The sequence below is a fragment of the Scylla paramamosain genome, chromosome 20 (genome assembly GCF_035594125.1).
Source record: "Scylla paramamosain isolate STU-SP2022 chromosome 20, ASM3559412v1, whole genome shotgun sequence".
Classification (NCBI taxonomy): Eukaryota; Metazoa; Arthropoda; class Malacostraca; order Decapoda; family Portunidae; genus Scylla; species Scylla paramamosain.
In genome coordinates this window covers 7,397,031-7,422,128 of record NC_087170.1, presented here as the reverse complement: position 1 = coordinate 7,422,128, position 25,098 = coordinate 7,397,031, and the positions used below count along the sequence as shown (strand labels likewise).

At 43.4% G+C, this 25,098-nt stretch overlaps 1 long non-coding RNA gene across 1 annotated transcript; it reads right to left on the bottom strand.

Moving 5' to 3' along the window:
* Positions 1-486: 486 nt before the first annotated feature.
* Positions 487-22,694, bottom strand: LOC135110204 (uncharacterized). Its single transcript, XR_010273152.1, has 2 exons — positions 22,122-22,694; positions 487-610 (listed from the first exon to the last, which is right to left on the bottom strand). It is a non-coding gene; the product is annotated as an uncharacterized LOC135110204 (long non-coding RNA).
* Between the last annotated feature and the right edge of the window lie 2,404 nt (positions 22,695-25,098).

Below are 25,098 nucleotides of genomic sequence, written 5' to 3'. Positions count from 1 at the left end.
TGTTAGCTTTGTGTTATTTGCCTTGGTTTGTTCCTTCACAATTTTCCTAAAATCAATCTTTTCTTCCTCTTGTCCTTTCTTCCAATTTTCCTGTTTTACATTCAACTCCTCACTTTGCCTTCATATTCCATTGATTTCTTTTCATATAACGTTAGTTTTTTATGTAGATCATCATATGCACTTTTCCACATCCCCTTCTCAGTGATCAAAGTTTCAACCATCTTCTCCATCTTGTCAAATCTATCCTTCATTTCCTTCATTTCGGTTTCCAGTGTGACAATTCTCCGTCTCATCATTGCTTCCCCAACCCATCGGTCCTCTTCCCCAAATGTTGAGAAGTCTCTCTGTCTCGCCTTTGGGACAGTTTTGGTGTAAACAACATAGTGGGGACTGAAGTAGCCTCCTCTTCACCACTCATTTTAACAATTTAACTGCTTTCTACAAAACACTTTTGGAGCTGGGACAGCAACAAGTAAAACCAGTGTGGACTCTCAACTCTGTATTTCCACTAGGGCAGCTCTCAGCAACGTAGATGGCTAGATTTTTAGGAGTGCCCGTTTGCAGTGACTTCTCTGTCCGCCATGTGTGTGTGTGTGATGGTACCACTGAACTGTAAATAAAGAAAATATCTTTTAGGATAATGCATTTATTGTAGTCAGTAACAGACAATTTTGTGCAAACTTTGATATGATAGATATACAAAACTAATTTCATGAAAAATATGACAGTCCCTATTGCCTGTATTCTTATTTTTCCGTCGCTATTACAGTAAAATCCCTCTCATCCGGCATTCGAGTATCCGGCAGCTTCAAGTATCCGGCACATTTTTCCCCGAGCCTTAAATTCAATAAAAAATCAATGTGTACTCATAAAATCGATTAAAATTCCCGCACGAGGCATACTTTGTCCCCTCGCCACCAGAGTGCACTGCTTTGCGCCACTCGCGGCCCACTGCACTGTGTTTACTCAGTGACTCAGTCCCACGTGTGCACTGTTTATTGCCTGACACCATCATGCCTAAAGTTGTAGAAAAGAGGAAGCGTGTTGTGCTTACATTTAAGCAGGTGATCAGATTAGCTGCTGATTAAGATCAGCTGATCTTTGTTATGGTAAGATGCGTGAGTGTAGGGTGGTGATTGTGGACATAATTTCACTTCTATTCAAGTATCCGGCAATATTCGAGTATCCGGCATGTCAGCGGTCCCGTTGATGCCGGATAAGAGGGATTTTACTGTACTACCATTTTCCACTCATTCCTTCCTCTACTTTTCTAATACTTTCCTCTAAGAACACTCTCTCTCTGCCATGGCCCTCTTCCTCTTTCTGAATTGAAGTACAATTTGAACTGCTCTCTCACTTGAAATGCAGAGGCAGTACTTCTAGATGCAGTTGCATTTAATGCTACCAGTAGGTTCTTGGGCTGTGTCTCTAGTTCCTCATGTGTATCTATTGACATACGTGTTTCAAGTAATTATAAAGAACACAAGCTGCCTTTACCACGTTATTAACAGTATCAACCTTTGTAGTAAATGAAATAAAAGAGTAAATACTCTGAATCAAGAAGCCAATATACCAAAAGCACACTCAACTCGTTTTCTTGCTAGTGACAGTCTGTAATTAAATACTTTATCCTCAAAACTGTCCTTTGTCTTTGATTTAGGATATGGATGCAATAAATTCTATAGCTGTGGAAATGCAGTGTTACTGACAAATATGTATGGCACTTCTCCATCTACACCTTCGATGGGTTTTGGTTTAGGGATATTCAAAGATTTGGTTTCAATTTTCTTTCCAAGTGCCGAGTTGCTGAAAACATGTCCATCACTAAAGTGACCCATCGACTCCATGTCGATTGTAGTGAATTTGCTTTCTGTCAACCATGGCCATCAAAAAAATGCTTATAACTAAAGAAGGATGCATATATGTTTTCCATCAATCGCTCCCACACAATGTGGAAACTGCCACTTTCTTTCAAAATCACGTGCCACTTTCACCCGTTTCCAGTGTTGATTCTGGTAAATAAAGGGGTTGCATGCTGGTCCACACAGCAAATGCTACTTGGTGGATGATGTTTGACACTGTTTGATCCCCCATCTGGCAGTTATAACCAATGTTTTTATAGGAATCTCCAGTAGCCAGATATCTGAAAAGAATATAGGTTTGACTATATCTTTACAAAGATATTACTTTAATCTCTCTCTCTCTCTCTCTCTCTCTCTCTCTCTCTCTCTCTCTCTCTCTCTCTCTCTCTCTCTCTCTCTCTCCTGTCATTTGCATGTTCTGTTTTGTTACGGGCTGATGCAAATGATGCATGGCTGAAAATACGTAATTGTCATCGTGATGCCTTTAGAAGGCAAAAGAAATTAAAGGATAAGAGTTGTCATGAAGCCCTGGAAATTTCAGCAAGAAATGGATTTTTGGGTACCATATATGGCCAATAGAAAGACAAGCTCAAAAATGTCACTTGGACTGACAATGAGAGTGTACGGACATTTGATGATGACAGTAGTTCGCTCAAAGAAGGGAACACACAACTTACCACTACTTCACATGAAAATCCAGGGCCTGACAATGAATTTGATGATGATGATGGTGAGAGTATTGTCAACCCTTCAGCTCGTTCAAGAGAAGTAAAGAAAAAGAAGATTGTAAACTCTCAAACAAAGAAAACTGATGTTACTGCTCTGTTCAAGGAATTGATCCTAAATCAAACGGAAAGCACTTGATAGGAAAAAAATTAGGAAGAAAAAGATCCCCTATGTAATTTTTTTATGACCATGTACACAATGGTGGCAAAAAAAATGCCACCAGCCTTACAGCACAAAATAAAACTGAATGTATTTCACATAGTTTTGGATGCTGAAGAAACCTTGTTTGGCATGTCTCTTTATCCCCAGTCCCACTTGTCCTATGGTCCTACTCCTTGTGCATGTACACCTACTGATGCATCTACTACTGATATATCAGTCTCTCCCTGTGTTTTCAGAACAGTATCAGGATACATCCCCTAATTTCCCATCAAATTATTATACGATGTGAAAGTAATTTTTCTGATTATTTTGTTAATCTGTGATGAGTCTCTCTGAAAGACCTGTGTGATTATTAATACTGTTTTTCCTATTATTTTTCCTTTTTACAATTATCCATTAAAATGAAATTATGGAGACAGTATTACAGGATAAAAGAAAAAGGAAATTCTTCATCAGAGGATTTTTCCTCCATTCCTATACTGCTGAAAGACAGATGTGAAGAAAAAAATAAAAAAATAAATAAAAACAAAACCAGTTTTTCTCTACTCCCGATTGGCTTTTGAGCATTGCAACCTTCAGGTAATATGTCACTTTGTATCATATTATGCACATCATCAAATTTGTTCTCAGCTTAATCTAAAATAGTTCTTGAATCTTGCATCACTCAGCTCAGAAGTTGAAGGAAATGCACCTCTTTCTCTTTATCATGTACTCACTCCTCCACAATGACCTCTTTCCCCTACAAATGTCTTATAATAATAACAAAATATTCTTGAATTCATTTTCTGAGTCAGACTCTGAACTAAGGTTTCTCAGGTAATCTTGAGCAACAGCCATGAACACAGGACCTGCACAGGATGACAGACTACTACTCAATGTGTGCACCATGCTTATGCTGCCCTGTGTTGCCCTGCTCTGCACTGCCCTGAATCTCGCCCTGCTCTGCACTGCCCTGCATCTCAATGTGTGCCTGGCTTTAAACTTCCTCATTTCATCATTTATCCATGTAGGTTCTGTGTTGTTGCCATTCTTCTCCTCTCTTCTGCATTTCTCCTTCCCTTCAGTATCTTATCTACTGTTTCTTTCATCACTGACTCCAGTTTCTCAAAACTCTTCACTTTGCTATTCAGAGCTTGTTTCTTCAGGCATTCCCTACATTTTCTAATGATTTTTTTGTCTGTGTTAAAGTAATCCCTCACAATCCCATCATTTTTCTTACATCCCTTCTCCTCTTTTACTATTAGCTTCACTTCAATTAAATTGTGATCTGACAAATCAAATGTTTCCTTTTTCTCATCAACATTCATGTTCTTAAACATTCTGTACACCTGAGGTACTTGGTTCAGGAAGTCAATAAATGCCACATATAAAAAACTAAGAAAATCACATTCATTCAAAGTTTAGTGTTAAAAAATTATATATCTTGGAAACCAGCCACACAATTTTGATGGAATATGCATGAAAATGTAGTTGTCTCGATTATGGAGTGAGCTCACTAAAAATGCTACATTTTATCAGTATTTTGAATGATAAAACAATAAATGTGGCTTTCTCCAATTTGAGTATGATTGCATTCACTATCATATCTCATTGAAAAATCAATAATAAATCAAATAGTTTATGTAATGCAATGAAAATCAAACATGCTAAAAAATGTTGTTGGATACGGCCAACACACACACAAAAAAAAATAGAATCTGATAGAATGATAACAGGATAAAACAAAAATATAGGTGTACAGTATGAACTGCACAATAATGGTGAAAAAATAATATTACATAGTTTTCTACTTCCAAGAAAGTACATTAAAACACAAAATTTCATAGATGTAGGGAGTATTGGAAGTGTAAGGTGTACAAGTTAAGTCCCATTGTAATTCAGGAGGTTGTTGTTGACATCTTCCACTTCCATTTCTCTGTTTTTATCTGTGGCATCTCTTTGGAAACAAATAAATCTCCTCATAGTAATCCTTATTGCTTGGGGGAATGTACTGGAGGAGAAAGTAAATGTCCCTGGCCTTCTTAGGGTTGAGCACGATGGGTGTCTGGTACTTAGGAGTCAGTATGATCTTGGAAAGATCAAAAGATGGCGGCTTGTAATTGGCATTGGCATGGCCTGGCATCAGTCTCACTGACTGTAAGGTCATCATATCCCTGAGACAACTGGTAACCTTCTCTCTCTGAACTTACAACTTGAAGCATAACTTTCTGCAGCTGGAAAGTGAGAGGGGCTTACAAGGCTTCCAATGTGTTATGTGGCCTTGCAGTATGTCATAATCAAGGAAACCTGACCTTTGCATACAGATAACTAGGTTACTGACATGCACAGCAGTCTTGATCAGCTTGCAGTACTCTTTGAAATTATAGATGTCTACTGATTTCCTGATATTCTTTTTCAATGTGACAATGCTCTGCTGCATGGCATGTAGCTGTGCCCAGGGATGAGGTAGTAGTGGATCACCTCAAGCAGCCTCTTACTGTCAAGTTCATCCAAATATGACAGCATGATGTTAAATTTTTATTTTGGCTGCCAGTTATCACTGAAAACTACAAGTTTTCCAGAGTCTGCTCTTTCACATTTCTCAGTGATCCTTATTTTCAGATGTGACACAACCTCAACAAAACTACATCCGTTACCTCATCCCACTTGTAGAAGGTGCTTTTGCCCTGTCTTCAAGTTTATGCACAAGTTATTCATCCAGATCTTGTGATTGCAGTAAGCAACATTTGTTAACAGGTGTGGAATAGGAAGTGTTTGTCAAAGGTCAAGGCATATGTGAGTGTCATCATCAGCATTTATACCTATGTCCTTCAGTAGCTATTGACTCTGTCTTGCCAAAGATGTGTGTGCCTATAATTTTTCCTCTAGAATTGCTTAGTCATTCTCTGCATTTTGGTGCTCTGCAAACTGGACTGCAGTCTTAAGGGAGTCACACTTGGAGCAGTTATCAGTCTTTGTTGCCTTAAAGAAGAGATTTATTGTGTGGAAGACTTTCCTGTAAAGACTTCCCTTCACAACCTACTCATTATGATGGTTGTCCATCATCCTCGGAATGTCAAGGTGATACATTTTGCCATTGTTTAGGTGTGCATCCAGGTAAAAGAGATTTGGTGACTTTGTACATGTGTAATGGCTTGTCACGGTGGGGAAGTAGTCAATGTGTTGATGCACCAGTGCCAGAGCAGCATCAGGACTCGTTTCCTGACACTTGACGTCCTCTATGGCCTTGTGGGGTAGTACCTGTCATGGCTGGGTGCCTTACTGCTGAATCCAGTCTTCCTTGACCTATTCCTAAAATGCTTGAGAATCTCTCGTTGCACACAGTATACATTATGCCTCTATAAGTCAATGTGCACTGTAGATTACAGAAGGTGTTCGAGTTATGAGCGAATTATGTTCTGGAAGGCTGCTCATCGTAAGTCATTTTGCTTGTAACTCACTGCAATTTGTCAGTAAAAAAAAAAGTATCATACATTCTGCAAACAATGTAATGCTTACTTACTTGATACATTGAGAGAGAGAGAGAGAGAGAGAGAGAGAGAAACTACTGAGTAATGACAGGTTTGAAACTTCTGCCAAACATGAGACTCAAATATGCCAGGTGTATGACCCGGGTTAAAATGAGAAGCCTGCCTCTCTCTCTCTCTCTCTCTCTCTCTCTCTCTCTCTCTCTCTCTCTCTCTCTCTCTCTCTCTCTCTCTCTCTCTCTCTCTCTCTCTCTCTCTCTCTCTCTCGGGTTATACATGCCTTTATTCATACATGGTATTTGATGACTTATAAGATGCACCTTTTTTTTCCCCCCAAAAAAAATCTCAGAAAATGAGCCTGTGTCTTACAAGGCCAAGGTTCAGCTTTGGGGCAGTGACTAGTGGTAAGTCTATGGCAACAGTGGCCCTTAAATCAAACACCAAACATCTTCACACATGTAAACAAAGTGATGATTGTACACCACAAAAGCAACTCTTTTTTCACAAGGTAACAATGTATGACAGGTTGTACTTACTGATAATTCACATAAAGTAACACCAGTCAGGAAGAAATTAAGTGATGATGCTTACATTGTATGTACCAAAACAAAATCATGGGTCGGTTACACAACAAACCTGGCAACATGCACAAAATTCACTGTGTTCTTTAGTAAGATGCCATTATTCCTCGAGGTAAGACACCTTCATACAACTGAAACTGTGCCTATCTTTTAACATTGTTACCTTGTTACCTTGCCTACATGTTCAACAAAACTTGAACTACACACTACACAATACATAACTTATATGAAATAAAATTTTTTAATATAAATTATTGTTGACATTTCAGAGTGGCTTGCTTAAAAACTGACTAGGTTATCAAGGAGTACAACTCTTTTATTATATTATGTATCAAACTCAACTTCAGGGGGAAAAAGGAAGTAAAATTAATAGAGGAAGAAGATTATGTGGGAGTGCACTGAGTTTAATGTAACTTGGGAGCAGAATAAACATTCATCGCCCATCTGGCATCTCTCTCTCTCTCTCTCTCTCTCTCTCTCTCTCTCTTGGAATGCTCCTAAACAACAGAAATGAAGTGGTCAGGTGGATGATGATATATATAGTGATCGCGACAATGATGATGACAGTTTATTTTCAGATGGCTCAGATTAATTACAGTGATTCCTATGATTTATTTTAAAATAATTTAACCTATCCATAAAAACAGTTTTCAGAGTAATTTATATAATATTTGTCCTTATCCTGTTCTCAGATTAATTACAGTGATTCCTATGATTTATTTTAAAATAATTTAACCTATCCATAAAAACAGTTTTCAGAGTAATTTATATAATATTTGTCCTTATCCTGTTCTAAATTTATACATTTAAGGAAATTTTGCTGTTTGTTTTCTTTAGAATACTATACTATGTAATTTTTTTTTCATTTAAGGGCTAGTGAAATTTGTAAACATGGTATGGCAGGTATCTGCTCACCATATTGTCACTCAAGCATACTCAGTTTAGTTAGTATTAATACTAAGGCTAATACTGAAATTTGTGATATGATAATTTGTTAATATGATAAACTATATAAAGCCTATATATCAGCTAATGTTAAAAAAAATATATTTAGTGTTCCTGCTAACTTTTGACTATGAAACTTATTTCTCTCATATATTAGAAATTAGTTTTATGGAAATTGTATTACAATGTAATTATGAAATAAAGATGAAAAATATTTTATCTTTCCATATTCCCATTTCTGAAGCCATTAAATAAGGTCAATTTAAAGTGACCTTGAAGCTTGTACAAGCTTAATCAAGGCTTCTACAGTGTGTAAGGGAAGCATATTTGAAGCTGCTAAATATGTTTCATTTGAAGCTTGTGCAAACCTGAAATTGCTAGTGAAATAATGTGTTTTAAGGTGTATCTTATCAATATTGAGGTTTGTTTCATGAAGTTTGCAAGCTTGTAGAAAATGTTTGATAAACATTTAATCATTCCATCATTCCATCATCAATTGCCATCTTCCAAGGATGTCCTCCAGTCTACTGCAATGTTATGCAGCACAGCACAAGCCATGATGATCCTCTTTGATGTCCGCAATTCTGTATGTGTGTGAAGTATGAATGCTTCATTGTTACGGGGCTTCACTGTATTGGTTAGGGTTCATAGTTTGTATTGGTTTCATGCTTCACTGTTTCACTAGTGTTTACTTCGCCCCTTGCTCTGTATTAATCATTGAGTTCTGTACCATGCCGCCACCGGCTCGCACCTACGTACTTGTACCTGTCTACACATTAAAAGCACTGGGAACTTGTGACTTTATGTTGCCCGAGAACCTACAAGAAGGATACATGGCGCAGTGAGTAGTGCAACTCACAAGGACCTGGCAGCGAGACAGAGTGAAGGTGCCCCAACTAGCCGGTGGTGTGCGGTGCGTCTCCCGGAGGAGCCTTCAGTGTGCCGGCGCCATGACTAAGCCTAAAACCAGAAGGCAACAAGATCCGGCACCCCTCTCGCCAGCTTCGTCCACGCCCTCGGCTATGGGGCAGGAGCAGGCAACTGGAGTCTCTCAAGACGCGCTTCTTCAAATGCTGCAACTGTTCCGTGACGAGTGTGAGCAGAGACGACGGGAGGACGAAACGAGGCGCCAGGCCGAGGAGCAGCGCTTCAATCAGCTTGTTGCTACGCTTGGAACGCAGCCTTCACAGCAGGCAGGCACACCCGGCGCCGTTAGTGACAGCCTCGCCAACCCGCCCTCAACCATGCTCCCGATGCCGTCCACGCCTGTCCCCAAAGCGACCGTAGTTCCGCCTCCCCCGCTCTCACAGGACGCTACGCTGCAGGCCTTCAAGGAATGGAGACAGCAGTGGGAGGACTATGCGGTGATGGTGGACCTGCAGAAACAGCCACAGCCCAAGCAGCTCATACAGTTGCGGGCCTGCCTCTCGTCCGAACTGAGGCGCACGCTCGAGGTTAGCTTGGCCGTACCCCCGGGCTCGACCTTGAGCCTGACTGAAGTGCTGGAGCGCCTTCACGAGCATGTGAAAGGGCAACGAAATGAGGCACTGAGGCGCCTATCCTTCTTCCAGTGTAGACAGGCCGAAGGAGAGAAGTTTAACGACTTCTACGTGCGGCTGAAGGACGCTTCGGACGAGATCGACTTGTGTAAGGCCCACAACCCTGCCTGTGTAGAGACGCAAATGAAACACGCAGTGTTGATGGGCGTCAGAGACGAGGAAACGAGGCAGCGCTTGTTGGAAACGCCGTCTGACGCCACACTGGAGAAGGTGTTGACAGTGTGCAAGTCCCGCGAGGCCGCCGAAACCACGTCACACGAGCTCAGGCCACTCCAGTCTTCCACATGTGCAGTGTCGGCGTATAAGAAAAAGAAAAAGGACTGTTGGAAAAGGGATTGTCTGAAAAAGGAATCGCCCAAGGCAAACGGTCATTCTAGTGGTTCGAAGCCGACTAACGCAAAGTGCAGTAACTGTGGTTATGGGCCGCACTCCAAGGACAAGTGCATAGCGATTGGTGAACGGTGTCGTTTATGTAACAAAATGGGTCATTTCGCAAAGTGTTGCCGCTCAAAACCGCTCACAAGAGCCGAGAAGCCGCCGAGTGACCGTGTAAGGTGCGGCAAAGTGTTGTCTGTAACGGGGCACCAGCGCGGCGCTGCCCCGCCCTCCGGCGGCACTGCCCATACCGCCCACACGCGAGCGGTGGACAACGTGCCACCGGTCGGCCCCACGTCCCCGACCATAAAGCTTCAGGTGGAAGCATGTGGCAGGTCAGGCTGGGTCGAGTGCGTGCCAGACACGGGAGCGGACAGGACAGTCATGGGTGCCAAGTGCTCCTTCGGGCACTTGGCCTGTCGGCTGACAACCTGCAACCCTACCAAGAGTTGGGACTGAACAACCCCGACGGGACGTCAATGGCCTGTCGGATTCTCGGGTCATTATACGCCACTATGACGTATGGGGACACCACCATCCAAGGCCGGATAATCGTGATGAGGGGTCTGCCCAAGCCGCTCCTCTCGTACGGCCACACGAAGCAGCTGAGGATCATTCCCCAAGACTATCCATGGCAGATCGGAGTGCGAGGAGACCGGCGGCAGGAGGGGGAAGGGCAGGTGAGGCAAGTCTCTACTCTTGGCCCGCCGCCGCCCGCCGCGCCGCAGCCTCGCACCTCATCCCTCCAGCCGCCACTCACGCCATGACTTCCCCTACCCTCTGCTTCATCTGCGTAGGCCAAAGCGTTTTTCCTGCGAGAGTTCCCTGACGTGTTGACGACTAAGGATGACTTTCGTCATGGATCCGAGCTGAGGGAGATGTGTGGCCCTCCGATGCGTATATACCTGAAGGATGACGCCAAGCCCTTCGCGGTAAATATGTCGCGACTCATTCCTCTCGCCTGGCAGGACGCAGTCAAGGAGGAGTTAGAGGCCATGGTGAGACAGGGCATCATAGTACCCGCCGGCGATCACCCGTCCCAGTGGTGCCATCCCCTCGTGACCGTGGCCAAGTCCAAAGGAGGTGTAAGGATAACTGTGGACCTCACGAGGCTAAACAAGCAGGTGTTACACCCCGTACACCCCTCTCCTACACCCCACGCTGCCGTGCGCCGTGTTGGACCAGGGGCACGATTCTTCTCCACGCTGGACGCTCTGTATGGGTATTGGCAGATACCACTGGCGGAGCAGGACCAGCACCTCACCACCTTTATCACCCCGTATGGCCGCTTCCGGTTTTGTCGAGGACCAATGGGTTTCGTGGCCACGGGCGATGAGTTCTGCCGCCGTGGTGATGCGGCGCTCGACGGCGTGCAGCAGTGTGCCAAAGTGGTAGACGACATTCTGCTTTGGGACGAGGACTACGAAACACATTCGGCGTGTCTACGAGGTCCTGATGCGGTGCCGCACCCACGGCATCACCATCAACGCAGAGAAGTTTGTGTTAGCGGCTCCAGACGTGACGTTCTGCGGGTTCAAGCTGTCAAGGGAGGGCATTGCTGCCGACGAAGAGAAGGTGCGCGCAATTGCCGACTTTCCCAAGCCGGCAAATGTGACGGACATGCGCTCATTCTTAGGCCTGGCAAACCAACTAGCAGAGTTCACGCCACAGATTGCTGCGTCAGCAGAGCCCCTGCGTCTTCTCTTGAGCCCCCGCCGAGCCTTCACATGGACTCCGGACCACGACTTGGCCTTTGAGAAGGTGAAGATGGCACTCTCGCGACCGCCAGTGCTCGCACACTTCGACCCGTCCCTCCCCACTGTGTTGCAGACGGACGCCTCGCGCCTGTATGGCGTGGGTTACGTCCTTCTACAGGACCACGGAGACGGTCAGTGGCGTCTGGTGCAGTGCGGGTCGCGCTTTCTAGCAGACGTGGAGACGAGGTACGCAACTATCGAGCTGGAGCTCGTAGCTGTGGTCTGGGCCATAGCTAAGTGCCGGTATTACCTACTAGGTCTGCCTCGCTTCACCATCGTGACAGACCACAGGCCCCTCGTTCCCATCCTCAACTCGTATACGCTCGACGCCATCGACAACCCTCGACTGCAACGCCTGAAAGAAAAGATCATTGGGTATGTTTTCACAGCAGAGTGGCGTAAGGGTAAGTCTCTCGCCATTCCCGACGCCCTATCCCGTGCACCGGTGGACAAGCCGTCTCCTGAGGACATGGCGCTTGGGAAAGAGGCCTACGCACACGTCCGTGTCATGGTAGCTATTCGTGCTGCTACACTGGATGCCAGATCGCCTACAGGAGACCTGGTGCTGGACGGGATACGCACAGCAGCTCGAGAGGATGTGATCTACACCAGACTACTTGAGTGCGTAACCCGAGGCTTACCCTCTACCCACGACAGCCTAGACCCTGCCTTACGGCCCTACTGGAAGGAGCGTCACAACCTCTACCACGACGACGAGCTTGTTCTTCTCGGGCCCCGCATTGTGGTTCCCTCCACCCTTCGACATGAGGTCTTGGCGTGGCTTCATGACAGCCACCGCGGAGTGGAGGCCACGAAGCGCCGTGCGCGTCAGACAGTGTGGTGGCCCGGGATCAACTCAGACATCACCAACGTAGTAAGGGCGTGCAAGCTGTGCCAGGTGTTGCAGCCAAGCCAGCAGCGGGAGCCCCTGATGACTGAGGAAGTGCCTTCCAGGCCGTTCGAGTGTGTGTCTGCAGACTTTTTCAGCACGGCGGGGAAGTCCTTCCTCGTGTACGCAGATGGGCTCTCGGGGTGGCCTGTGGTGGCTTTGTGTGGGTCTGACACCACCGCCTCCGCCACCATCGCCTTCTTCAGGAGGTTCTTTCGAGACCTTGGTGTACCTGTGCGACTTCGGACTGATGGGGGCCCGCAATTTACCAGCCGCGACTTTCAAGACTTTCTGCGTCGCTGGGGCGTGCGGCACGAGGTTTCTTCGCCACATTACCCCCAGAGCAACGGCCACGCTGAGGCAGCAGTTAAGTCGGTGAAGCAGCTGGTGATGAAGACGGCCCCTTCTGGCACGCTCACCGAGGACTTCGACCGCGGGCTGCTGGAGTTACGAAACACACCGCGACAGGACAGCCGTTCTCCTGCCCAGGTGTTGTTCGGCCACCCGCTACGCTCCTGCGTCCCCGCCCACAGCGTCTCCTTCACGGCTGAGTGGCAAGAGAGGACCGAGGAGTGTGATCGTCGTGCTGCCGCGCGGACCGAGGCTGTCAAGGAACGCTATGACGCCCACGCCCGCCCCCTGCCACCACTTGACCTTGGCGCCCACGTCAGGCTCCAAGATCCCGTCACTAAGCGATGGGATAAAGTGGGCGTAGTCATGGGGATTGGCAAGAGCCGCGACTACCTGGTGAAGACTACCGCTGGACGCGTATTGTGGCGGAATCGCCGCTTCATTCGTGTGGTCCCTGCCCCATCTACCGCGGAAAGAGACAGTCACGACGGGCAGCCCTTACACCCCCCAGCTCAGAAGATCCCCGATCCCGCCACCCCAAACGCACGCCGACGCCGCCGTTGGGAAGCCGACGGACCCATACGCCGCTCAGCGCGTATAGCCTTACGTTCATAGCTAGTTAATGAACGTGAAGAGGAAGGGGGAGATGTGTGAAGTATGAATGCTTCATTGTTACGGGGCTTCACTGTATTGGTTAGGGTTCATAGTTTGTATTGGTTTCATGCTTCACTGTTTCACTAGTGTTTACTTCGCCCCTTGCTCTGTATTAATCATTGTGTTCTGTACCACGCCGCCACCAGCTCGCACCTACGTACTTGTACCTGTCTACACATTAAAAGCACTGGGAACTTGTGACTTTATGTTGCCCGAGAACCTACAAGAAGGATACAGTATGGAGTAGTGTTTTCAAGCAAACTAATCCTTTAAGACACCAAAGGAGCTTTCAACAAAATTTCTTGTTGCAACATGAGCTGCATTGTAGTTTCTTTTTCAGTCTGGGGATTTTGTATGGGGCTCAAGAGATACAAATGGCATGGATAGCCATGTCTCCAAGTAAATACATCCTTCAGTAATTTTCTTGTTCAAGGGTGGTACATTTATGAGTTTTCAAAAATCCTACTATCATGCACACTACCTGGCCAACTACAAAAAATACTAAATTTTAAATCAAAACCACACAGAACCTGGACATTAAATGACATGAAATTCTTCCTACATCTGTAATACTCAGCATGATCTGGATTTTTAATGGGTATGTGCATGCAATTTATATATCCAAGGCATTCCTTTAACATTGTAGGAATCTTTTGCTATTTGGCATGCTTCATCTGTCTCAAAATTTAATGCAAGTTGGTGTCAAAGAGGCAATCATCTGTGCTATGCCTTTCACAGTCTCAGGTCAGGGTTCCTCAGTCTCAAGTCAGGGTTACTAGTGAACGGATGTGTTTAGTGAGCAGCGACCTGATGCTAATATAGCTGGCTAGTGTAGACATGGCACCTTGTGTTGCCGAGTTGTTTGGTTGTGTTAATTCTCCTGTTCTTGAGGCCTTCGTTGCAAAGGTCTCAGAGGTGGAGGCTGAGTTCCACTGAAGAATCTCGGAGGTGCAGGCTCAGTTTTGTGAAAGGATCTCAGACCTGCAGGCTGAGTTTAGTGAGAGGATCTCAGCACCTGTGGGAGGGTCGTGCCCCACTGTCATCTTACTTATTAAGGTGACAGAGGAGCAGTGGTCAGTTGTGAGCAGGGAAGCCAAGAGGCTGAAGGCCCTCAGGGTGCCTTGTGTGGAGACTAAGAATCCCTTCAGTGTGCTGGAGGAAGTGAAGGAGGAGGAGGTGGACGTGGTGGGAGGAGACAAGAAGGAGGGGGCAGATGCAGTTACCCTGCCCCAAGGTAAAGTGCTTGTGCTTGGTGATAGTCAGGTTAGGCACTTAGATAGTGTGTTTTGTGCCAAAGATAAGAAGTGTAGGTTGAGGGTGTGTTTGACAGGGGCTGGGATAGGGAAGATAGCTGATAGGTTCGACACGTGCTTGGAAAATTATGGGACCAAACCCATTGTTTTTCTCAGCATGGGAGGGAATGACTTTGGTAAGGTCAGGAGTGAGGAACTGTTTGGGAGGTTTCAACAGGCTTTTGATAGGATTAGGGACAAGGGAGGGATCCCTGTGGTATGTGGTATCTTGCTAAAGAGGGGAGTTGGTGCTGAGTGGCTGTCCAGGGCTATTACAGTGAATCACAGGCTCGCGAATCATTGTGGGGAGTTGGTGATGAGTGGCTGTCCAGGGATATTACAGTGAATTGCAGGTTCATGAATCATTGCAAGAGTAATGGATGGATGTTCATCGAGAATTGGGACCTCTTCTATGGTAAGGACACCTTGTATGCCCAGGATGGAGTACATTCATCATGCCAGGGTGTTCAGGTTTTGGCTGGAACACTCGAGCAAGAGGTAACTGCACTCCAGCACTTTTTTCATTAGTCAGGAGGGAAGAAGGGATAGTGAGGTCAAAACAAAGGACAAATTAGTTAAATCTAGAAAGGTAACTAGCTCAGGGAAGGTGAGAAATAGCTGAAGTGTTTACTACACAAATTGTAGAAATATTTTGAAAAAAATAGACTTGCTTAGAGGAAGAGCGTGTGGAGAGCCTTGATATCATTGCTTTAACAGAAACTTGGTTAGATATGTCAGGAAAAGTATTTAATCCAGAGGTTAAGATAGGTGGTTATACACTGTTCTATAAAGACAAGGAAAACAGGAGAGGAAGAGGCGTCGCATTATACGTTAGGGGCACATTACAGTGTTGTATTAACAGTAGAATTAAAACAGATAGCAAAACAGAGTTGATATGGGTAGATATTAAGGAAGGATCACAGTCAGTAGTACTGGGAGTAGTGTACAGGCCACTGAACAGTACATAGGAAACACCTCACTGTGGCAGGAAATAAATAGAGCAGGAAGGTACAGTCAGGTATGTGTGGTACGAGATTTTAATTTTAGGAATATTAACTGAAGCCTGATGGTGGGTAACAAGGAAGCAGAGGAATTTCTTAAGGTAATTCAGGTTAATTTTTTAAAAGAGGTAGTTGTAGAACCCACAAAGGGGAACAATATTCTAGATTTAATCTTTACTAACAGGGAGGAAGCAGTCACGCAGGTAGAGGTTGGAGGACAGCTAGGTAACAGTGACCATTGGGAAATTAGGTACAAATTAAAATGGAAAGAAACTTTTAGAAGCAAAAAGACTAGTAAAATACCTGACTTTAGGAGAGCAGATTTTGAGGAATTGAAAAGGTATCTCCAAGGAGCTGACTGGCAATGGATGCAGGGTGAGGTCAGGTCTGGGACAGAGTTGAGAGAGATAAGGCAGGATGAGAGAGGTGAGGTGAGGTGTGAGGGTGTAGGACAAGAGGAGGGAAGATGTGTCTGGGAGAGGTGAGGTGTGAGGGTGTAGGGCAAGAGGAGGGAAGATGTGTCTGGAAGGGGCTGAGGAGAGAGAGAGGGGGAGATAGGCAGGCAGTAGACACTTGCCGAAATGATAATTACTCCTAGTGAGGTCTAAAGCACTGTTCAGGGGGTGCTGTGCACTTATCATTAAACCCAGCTGTGACCTCACTGAACATTTCCCTTTGTGTCTCACAACACAAGGGGGCAGTCATAGCCTGTCCTCTAAAGACAACTCTCTTCCTCCACACAAAACAACAAGCACCTAATAACATACACACCCTTCACTCAAAAATTTCAAAATCATCATGGCGACTCCTACACCAGCCTCGGAGTCCCCATCTGGGGAGAGGACCATAAATGTCCCCAGGTTGGACTGCCTTTCTATCGACAACCCTAAGTGTCTTGACAACCCCCTCAACTTTTTCTTCATTAACTTCTGCAACATTCATGGTCTAATATCTAATTTTCAATCTGTAGAACACCACCTCTCCTCTTCTAAACCTCATCTTTTTTTCCTCACTGAAACTCAGGTGTCTGAGGCAACTGATAGTAGCCCCTTTTCTGTTCCCTCCTACTTTCTCTATCCTCATTTTCGATCCAAAGCTGGATGTTGCGTTTATGTGCACAATGACTTAACCTGCTCTTGTGCCCACGCTCTTGAATCTTCCGAGTCTTCCACCATCTGGCTATGACTACAGAGTCACTCTCAAACTAAATTTATCTGTGCTGTATATCTTTCACCTAACTCCTCTGACTATAAGAAATTCTTTGACTACTTAACTTCCAAAGTGGAGCACATTCTGACCCTCTTCCCTTTTGCAGATCTCCATCTTAAATGTTCACCACCAGCTTTGGCTTTCCTCTCCCTTCACTGACCATCCTGGCGAACTAGCCTTCAACTTTGCTATCCTCCACGACCTAGAGCAATTGGTGCAACACCCTACCCATATCCCTGACTGTCTTAGAGATATGCCCAACGTTCTTGACCTTTTCCTGACCTCTAATCCTTCTGCTTATGCTGTCACCCTTTCTCCTCCGTTGGGCTCCTCCGATCACAGTCTCATACCTGTATCTTGTCCTATCACTCCAATCCCTCCTCAGGATCCCCCTAAGCAAAGGTGCCTCTGGCATTTTGCCTCTGCTAGTTGGGGGAACCTGAGGAGATATTTTGCTGATTTTCCTTGGAATGATTACTGCTTCCATGTCAGAGACCCGTCTTTGTGTGCTGAGCACAAAACAGAGGTGATAGTGTCTGGCATGGAGGCGTACATTCCTCACTCTTTTTCTCGACCTAAACCTTCTAAACCTTGGTTTAACACAGCTTGTTCTCGTGCTATACATGATAGAGAGGTGGCCCACAAAAGGTACTTAAGCCTTCCATAACCAGAATCTCATGCACTTTATATTTCTGCCTGGAACCATGCCAAGTCTGTTCTCCAACTAGCCAAAAACTCCTTCATTAACAGAAAATGTCAAAACCTTTCAAGATCTAACTCCCCTCGTGATTTCTGGCATCTAGCCAAAAATATCTCCAATAACTTTGCTTCTTCTTCTTTCCCTCCTTTATTTCAACCAGATGGCACCACTGCTAACACATCTATTTCTAAAGCTGAACTCTTTACTCAAACCTTTGCTAAAAACTCTACCTTGGACGATTCTGGGCTTGTTCCTCCCTCTCCTCCACCCTCTGACTACTTCATGCTACCTATTAAAATTCTTCACAATGATGTTTTCCATGCCCTTGCTGGCCTAAACCCTCGGAAGGCTTATGGACCTGATGGGGTCCCTCCTACTGTTCTTTGAAACTGTGCCTCCGTGCTTGCATCTTGCCTAGTCAAACTCTTTTAGCTCTGTCTGTCAACATCTACCTTTCCTTCTTGCTGGAAGTTTGCATAGCTACATTCAGCCTGTTCCTAAAAAGGGTGACCTTTCTAATCCCTCAAACTACCATCCTATTGCTTTAATATCCTGCCTATCTAAAGTTTTTTTAATCTATCCTCATCAAGAAGATTCTTAATCATCTATCACTTCACAACCTTCTATCTGATCGCCAGTATGGGTTCCATCAAGGCCGCTCTACTGGTGATCTTCTGGCTTTCCTCAGAGTCTTGGTCATCCTCTTTTAGAGATTTTGGTGAAACTTTTGCTGTTGCCTTGGACATATCAAAAGCTTTTGATAGAGTCTGGCACAAAGCTTTGAATTCCAAACTACCCTCCTACGGCTTCTATCCTTCTCTCTGTAACTTCATCTCAAGTTTCCTTTCTTACCATTCTATTGCTGCTGTGGTAGACAGTCACTGTTCTTCTCCTAAATCTATTAACAGTGGTGTTCTTCAGGGTTCTGTCCTGTCACCCACTCTCTTCTTATTATTCATTAATGATCTTCTAAACCAAACTTCTTGTCCTATCCACTCCTATGCTGATGATACCACCCTGCACTTTCCCACGTCTTTTCATAGACGTCCAACCCTTCAGGAGGTAAACATTTCACGCAGGGAAGCCACAGAACACTTGACTTCTGATCTTTCTAAAATTTCTTATTGGGGTAGAGCAAACTTGGTATTGTTTAATGCCTCAAAAACTCAATTCCTCCATCTATCAACTTGACACAACCTTCCAGACAACTATCCCCTCTTCTTCAATGACACTCAACTGTCCCCCTCTTTTACACTGAACATCCTCAGTCTGTCCTATACTTATAATCTGAACTGGAAACTTCACATCTCATCTCTAGCTAAAACAGCTTCTATGAAGTTAGGCATTCTGAGACGTCTCCGCCAGTTTTTCTCACCCCCCAGCTGCTAACTCTGTTCAACGGCCTTATCCATCCATGTATGGAGTATGCTTCACATGTCTGGGGGGTTCCACTCATACTGCTCTTCTAGACAGGGTGGAATCAAAAGCTTTTCATCTCATCAACTCCTCTGCTCTAACTGACTGTCTTCAGCCTCTCTCTCACCGTTGCAATGTTGCATATCTAGCTGTCTTCTACCGCTATTTTCATGCTAACTGCTCTTCTGATCTTGCTAACTGCATGTCTCGCTGCACAAGACTTTTTTCTTTCTCTCACCTCTATTCTGTCCACCTCTCTAATGCAAGAGTTAACCAGTATTCTCAATCATTCATCCCTTTCTCTGGTAAACTCTGGAACTCCCTGCCTGCTTCTGTATTTCCACCTTCCTATGACTTGAATTACTTAAAGAGGGAGGTTTCAAGACATTCATTCATCAATTTTTGACTACTGCTTTGACCCTTTCATGGGACTGGCATCTCAGTGGGCATTATTTTTTGTTGGATTTTTATTGCCCTTGGCCAGTGTCCCTCCTACATAAAAAAAAAAAAAAAAAAAAAAGGTGTGAATATGTTGGAGAGTCAGGTCATGCTGAAATGAGAGGTGAGGTCAAGGCAAGAAGATAAAGGAATGGGGAGGATGGAAGGGGCTGAGATGAGGGGATTAGGTAAGTAAATGTAGACAAGTTGTATAAATATTTCGTAGATAAATTGCATATAGGACAGTTAGCAAACGTCCCATATCACACAGAAAAATAGCCCTAAATGGATGATTGCTAGGTTAAAACATTATATAGGGCAGAAGAGAAGTATATACAAGAGATTAAGGGCAGGTGAAGAGGTTTTAAGGCCACAATATTAATGAATTAGTTAGAACAGTCAGGAGGTTAACGAGGAAAACTAAGGGCAATTATGAATTAAAGGTAGCCAGCCAGGCAAAGACGACCGCAAGGGATTTTATCAGGTATACAGGGCGAAGAATAAGGATACTATAGGTCCATTAAAGGCAACTGATGGGGAGCTGGCTAGTTCTGGGGAGGAGATTAGTAAAATTCTGAATGACTATTTTTTTAACTGTTTTCACCCAGGAAAACATGCAGGATATGCCAAATTGTGAACAGATGTTTAGAGCAGAAAAGAATGAGAAGTTGACAGATATTTCCATAACTAAGGAGATAGTGGAACAGGAGATAGGCTAAAAATGTTCAAGACACCAAGACAAGATGAAATATATCCCAGAGTACTTAAGGAATGCAAAGAGGTTATTAGTGAGCTGTTAGTTTCTGTCTTTCGGAAATCACTTAAGTCAGGTGAGGTACCAGTAATGTGGAGGCAGGCTAATGTAGTACCCATCTTTAAAAAAGGAAATAAAACTTTAGCATCTAATTATAGACCTGTCAGCTTAACTTCAGATGTAGGTTAAATATTGGAGTCAATAACAGTGAGGAACATTAGGGAGCATTTAGACACACATAACTTGATAAATCAGTCACAGTATGGCTTCATGAAGGGGAAGTCTTGCCTGACGAACTTGTTAAGTTTTTACATTAAAGTGTATGAGGCAGCAGATAATGGTGATAGTAATGACATCTTATATCTGGACTTTTGTAAAGCTTTTGACAAGGTACCCCATCAGAGGCTCCTGAGAAAGGTTAGGGCACACGGGATGGATGGGAAGATGTCAGGCTGGATAAGGTCATGGCTAAGCGACAGGTGACAAAGAGTTGTAATATACGACTCTAAATCCTAATGGGGTCATATAATTAGTGGGGTGCCACATGGATCAGTATTAGGGCCATTGTTGTTTTTAATATACATCAATGACTTGGATAGTGGAATTAGTAGTGATGTTAGTAAATTTGCAGTTGACACAAAGTTAGATTAATTAGGTCAGAATTGGATGCCATCACCTTGCAGGCAGATTTAGATAGGATGAATGAATGGACAGACTGATGGCAAATGCAGTTTAATATCAACAAATGCAAAGAACTTAGCATAGGTAGAGGAAACCCACACAGTAGGTACACAATGAACAATGAAACCCTGGTAGGTTCAGGGTACGAAAAAGATTTAGGAGTTATAGTTAGCTCTGAAGTCCATCTAGGAAAGCAATGCATAGAGGCCAGAAACAGGGCAAATAGGGTATTAGGATTCATTTTTTTGAGTGTTAAAAGTAGAAGGCCCAAAGTAATACTAAAGTTATATTTGGCACTGGTCAGACCTCATCTAGACTACGCAGTGCAGTTCTGGTCCCCACATTACAGGAAAGATATAGGTCTATTAGAATCAGTACAGAGGAGAATGACTTAAAGGATACAGGGGATGAGAAGTATTCCTTACGAGGTGAGATTGAAGCTGTTAAATTTACATTCCTTAGAGAGACGTAGGTTAAGAGGGGACCTGAGAGAAGTCTTTAAGTGGTATAAGGGTTATAATAAGGGGGATGTAAGCAAAATTCTTAGGATCAGCAACCAGGATAGAACAAGAAATAACGGGTTCAAGCTTGATAAATTTAGGTTCAAGAAAGAGATAGGAAGAAATTGGTTCTCAAAATAGAGTGGTGGATGAATGGAAAGGACTCAGTAATCATGTTGTTAGTGCTAAGACATTAGGGAGCTTTAAGAGAAGATTAGATGGGTTTATGGATGGGGATGATAGTGCAAATAGGTAAGTATATTTCATACAGGGACTGCCATGTGTAGGTCTGGTCACTTCCTGCACTTCACTTATTTATTATGTTCTTAAACCTGCATGCAGAGACTGCTGTTTCACAACAATCAGCAACATAAAGTTGAAAGCTACCAGTGGCAAGGAAGTGAAGTGTTGCTAGGAATCGTAATTTCAGTGGTACACTGCATCCTGAGTAAATGGATAAATACATGTATCTGGGTTATGGAGCCAGGCACCAACCACCCTAAAATTACGATAAATTCTATAATTTTTCTGCTATTATGTTACCAACAGTAATGTGAACACAGCTGTATTGTGCATGCTACTCACAGTCATATATCATGGTGTATACTTTACCAAACACATACTGACAGCATGTATTACAATTATAGTGTGTGTCCTGTGATCAAAAAGTGGCCAGATATCAAACTGTAACAATTATGAGCTTACACATGTATTGTGCAACTTGGGGAACAGTTCCCTGCCTCCATGCTAACCTACATATTGTATACTCTATCGACACATACAGCCATACAAAATTAAATACCTTTGCTACTTGTATTCCTAGGAGCAATTGGATGTAACTAATCAAGCAGATCAAGTACAGCATTCTTGCTCAGCCTGTAGCACTGACCAAATTCCTCCTCAGTCAGCACAGAGGGTCACAACAGTCATGAGCAATCACATGTGGAGCACTTGGGTTTCCTCAATTTCTCATAAGTGATGCCACTGTTCTATGAGAATTTCATGTAAGGCTGATATGCTGATCTGTTGGTTGAAATTTAATTTCTATTAATTACTCACAACTGCAGTAAAACATGGATATATGTAATATCCATTAGTAGCAGATATTAAATTCCATAAAAGATGCATGAGTTACTAACATGCATTGCCTACTTTTCCATTAATATCTGACATCACAACCTACTTTAGTAAAACAAGTGCAACTTAACCAAATACAATCTAAAACTGACATTTTTAACCTAACCTATTCTCCTCAACTTACTGTTTTATGCTTCACAGCTATGTAAAGATCTACAAAGAATGATGAAAACAAAAGGACCAATGATAATGCTAGGAGAGGCTAGAAATATTTAACTTTCATTTACTACCATGAAGATTGTTCACAGCCCACACTGGTTTAAAGAATAGGATGATTTCCATCTCCCAATTCTTAAATGGAACTATGTACTGTCTTTCTCGAATGGAATCTTGTCTTTCATCCTTCTAGTCTGCCCTTAAAAGTGAGCTAAGTAGGTCAAGTGACACATCAATAAATTACCTACTATTTCACTCTTTTTCATTACTTTACACATGCACTGTTAGCCTAAATTATTTTTCCCATCATTTATTTAGGTAACAAACCCCATGCTCCCTATGTATACATACATGGGTATGTATACATAGTGTGTGGCAAAGGAGGTGTGGCACATGAAATAAGGGTGGCAAGAACAGATCATCTGCTCATCATCTGGTGCTGCCAATCAAATTCTTAAATTTTCTCATATCATTATGGCCTTACAACATGTTGTGTTGTTAAAACTAATTTTCATATATAATTCAGGAAGTAACACAGCTACAAGAGAATAAGAACTTGGGTGATAAGTTTCATATGCTTTATGTACATGTCAAGATTATTACACGAATTTGGCCAAGGAGGCGCAGCAGATGACATGGTGACATGTAATGAAGTTTTTATCAGCTGGTGAAGTGAGTTTATGCCACCATCCAAATTCTTCTTAAATTCTATCATATTACTGTTATAATCTACAATGCTGCTGTATTGCTAAATAATTTATTCAATATATAATTCAGGAAATAATACCAATACAAAAGGATACAAACTTGTGCTATATGCAAAATAAATGCATTGGTAAATTCCACTGGAGAGGGACACTGGCTCCCAAGTAAGCATTACCAAAAGTTCCAATTTCTGGTAAGGATCAAAACAAAGCCGCAAAAAATGTCTGTGAAATCGGATTTGTTGTTGGTGGTGGACATCACCACTCATTGGTAACGATCACAACAAAAAGAAACAACTGTGAAATTAGCCCATAAACATTGAACTGCCTATTTTTCTCTCTCCTCTCTCATGCTATTTATGATTACACAATTATCATTAAAATTTACATTTTTTAATTCCTTCTGAGTTTCTGTCAAACAATCTATACTATTACCAATCATCAGCTCCTCTACTTCTTTTGCTTTTGTTAATCCTTGAACGTTTAATACTTCAATTTCTATATTCTTCTTGTTCCTCTCTCTATCCTGCACACCAGTACTTCATTCCCTATCAATTCTGTCTCCCACTCTCTTTCACAATTTTGCCCCTCTGTATTGGCCTCCCTGTCCTCTTTTGTAATTTTTCTTTAGCACTGTATCATATTCTCTTTCCATTAGTTTTATCAAAACTATTGTTCCAACAGGGTTTAATGGTGATGGGTACTGATTTCAATTTAAACATAAAAACCATTCTTATAAATGGACGAACCAATGGGAATCCGAGTTGAGCGATTCACTCCTGAAACAAAACCATTATCAACCCACTTGATATACAAGGAGTTACTTACACTTCAGCCAGTATCCTGTGCAGTTCAGTTCATCACTCATCCTACTCAGTTTACTCCTACTCTAGGCAGACATTCCACCCAAACTCCAACAAAGTACTTTGTCTAATCTCAGGCCTGTGCACTGATAGGTACTTCACTACATTTAATGTCTGCCTAAACCAAGGTAAATCTTGCATTACAACCTGGCCTTAGCCATGAAGTTGGTCCTTTGAACTGGATTCTCATTGATGCCTTAACTCTGTTCATCATATGTGCTGTTAAACTCAATCTGCACATCACTCAAATGCACCACAGAAAGATGTCAAAAAGGCAGTACTAACCACAGTACATTCTCCAGCAGTGCCCAAGGCAGCAAGGTAGGCTATTCATTTATCCTGCCCCCAGCTGAAAATTCAACACCTTATAAGGAAATAGTAATCCTGGGACACAGTTACTTAGAGCATCTGTTCCCATCTCCCCACTCGTTTAGGCACCCATTTATCCTCTGTAAATTTGCAGTGTGCAGCAGCAGTGTGTGACATTTGCCAGACTTGTGCATGGGAACAACTGAAGGCACAAAAGCCAGGACTCACTATCCTCATTATTGGAAGAAAAGACATCAGTGGCAACACTGAGACATGGGGATTAGCCAAGCCTATAGAAGCCTTGGCTCTCAAAGTTGAGGAAAATACTGGTGGGAATTCCTTGATTCTCAGCCAAGAGAAATGCTTATGACCCCAAGGTTTAACCTTGGTTTGATATAAAGCAATTAAGAATGACATAAATTGCTATCTCAATAAAATCTTGCTGGTAGCCTATTGTGGTTGTTGACTCCCATCTTGAGTGTCTTGAGTGTGATAGTGTCCACCTCACTGAAGATGGCAATCAAGCCGTACTAGATAAGACAACTGAACTGGCTGGGGAGTGGAAACTCTCCCACTAAGTTTAGTGCGTCATGTCCAGCAATGGCGAAGT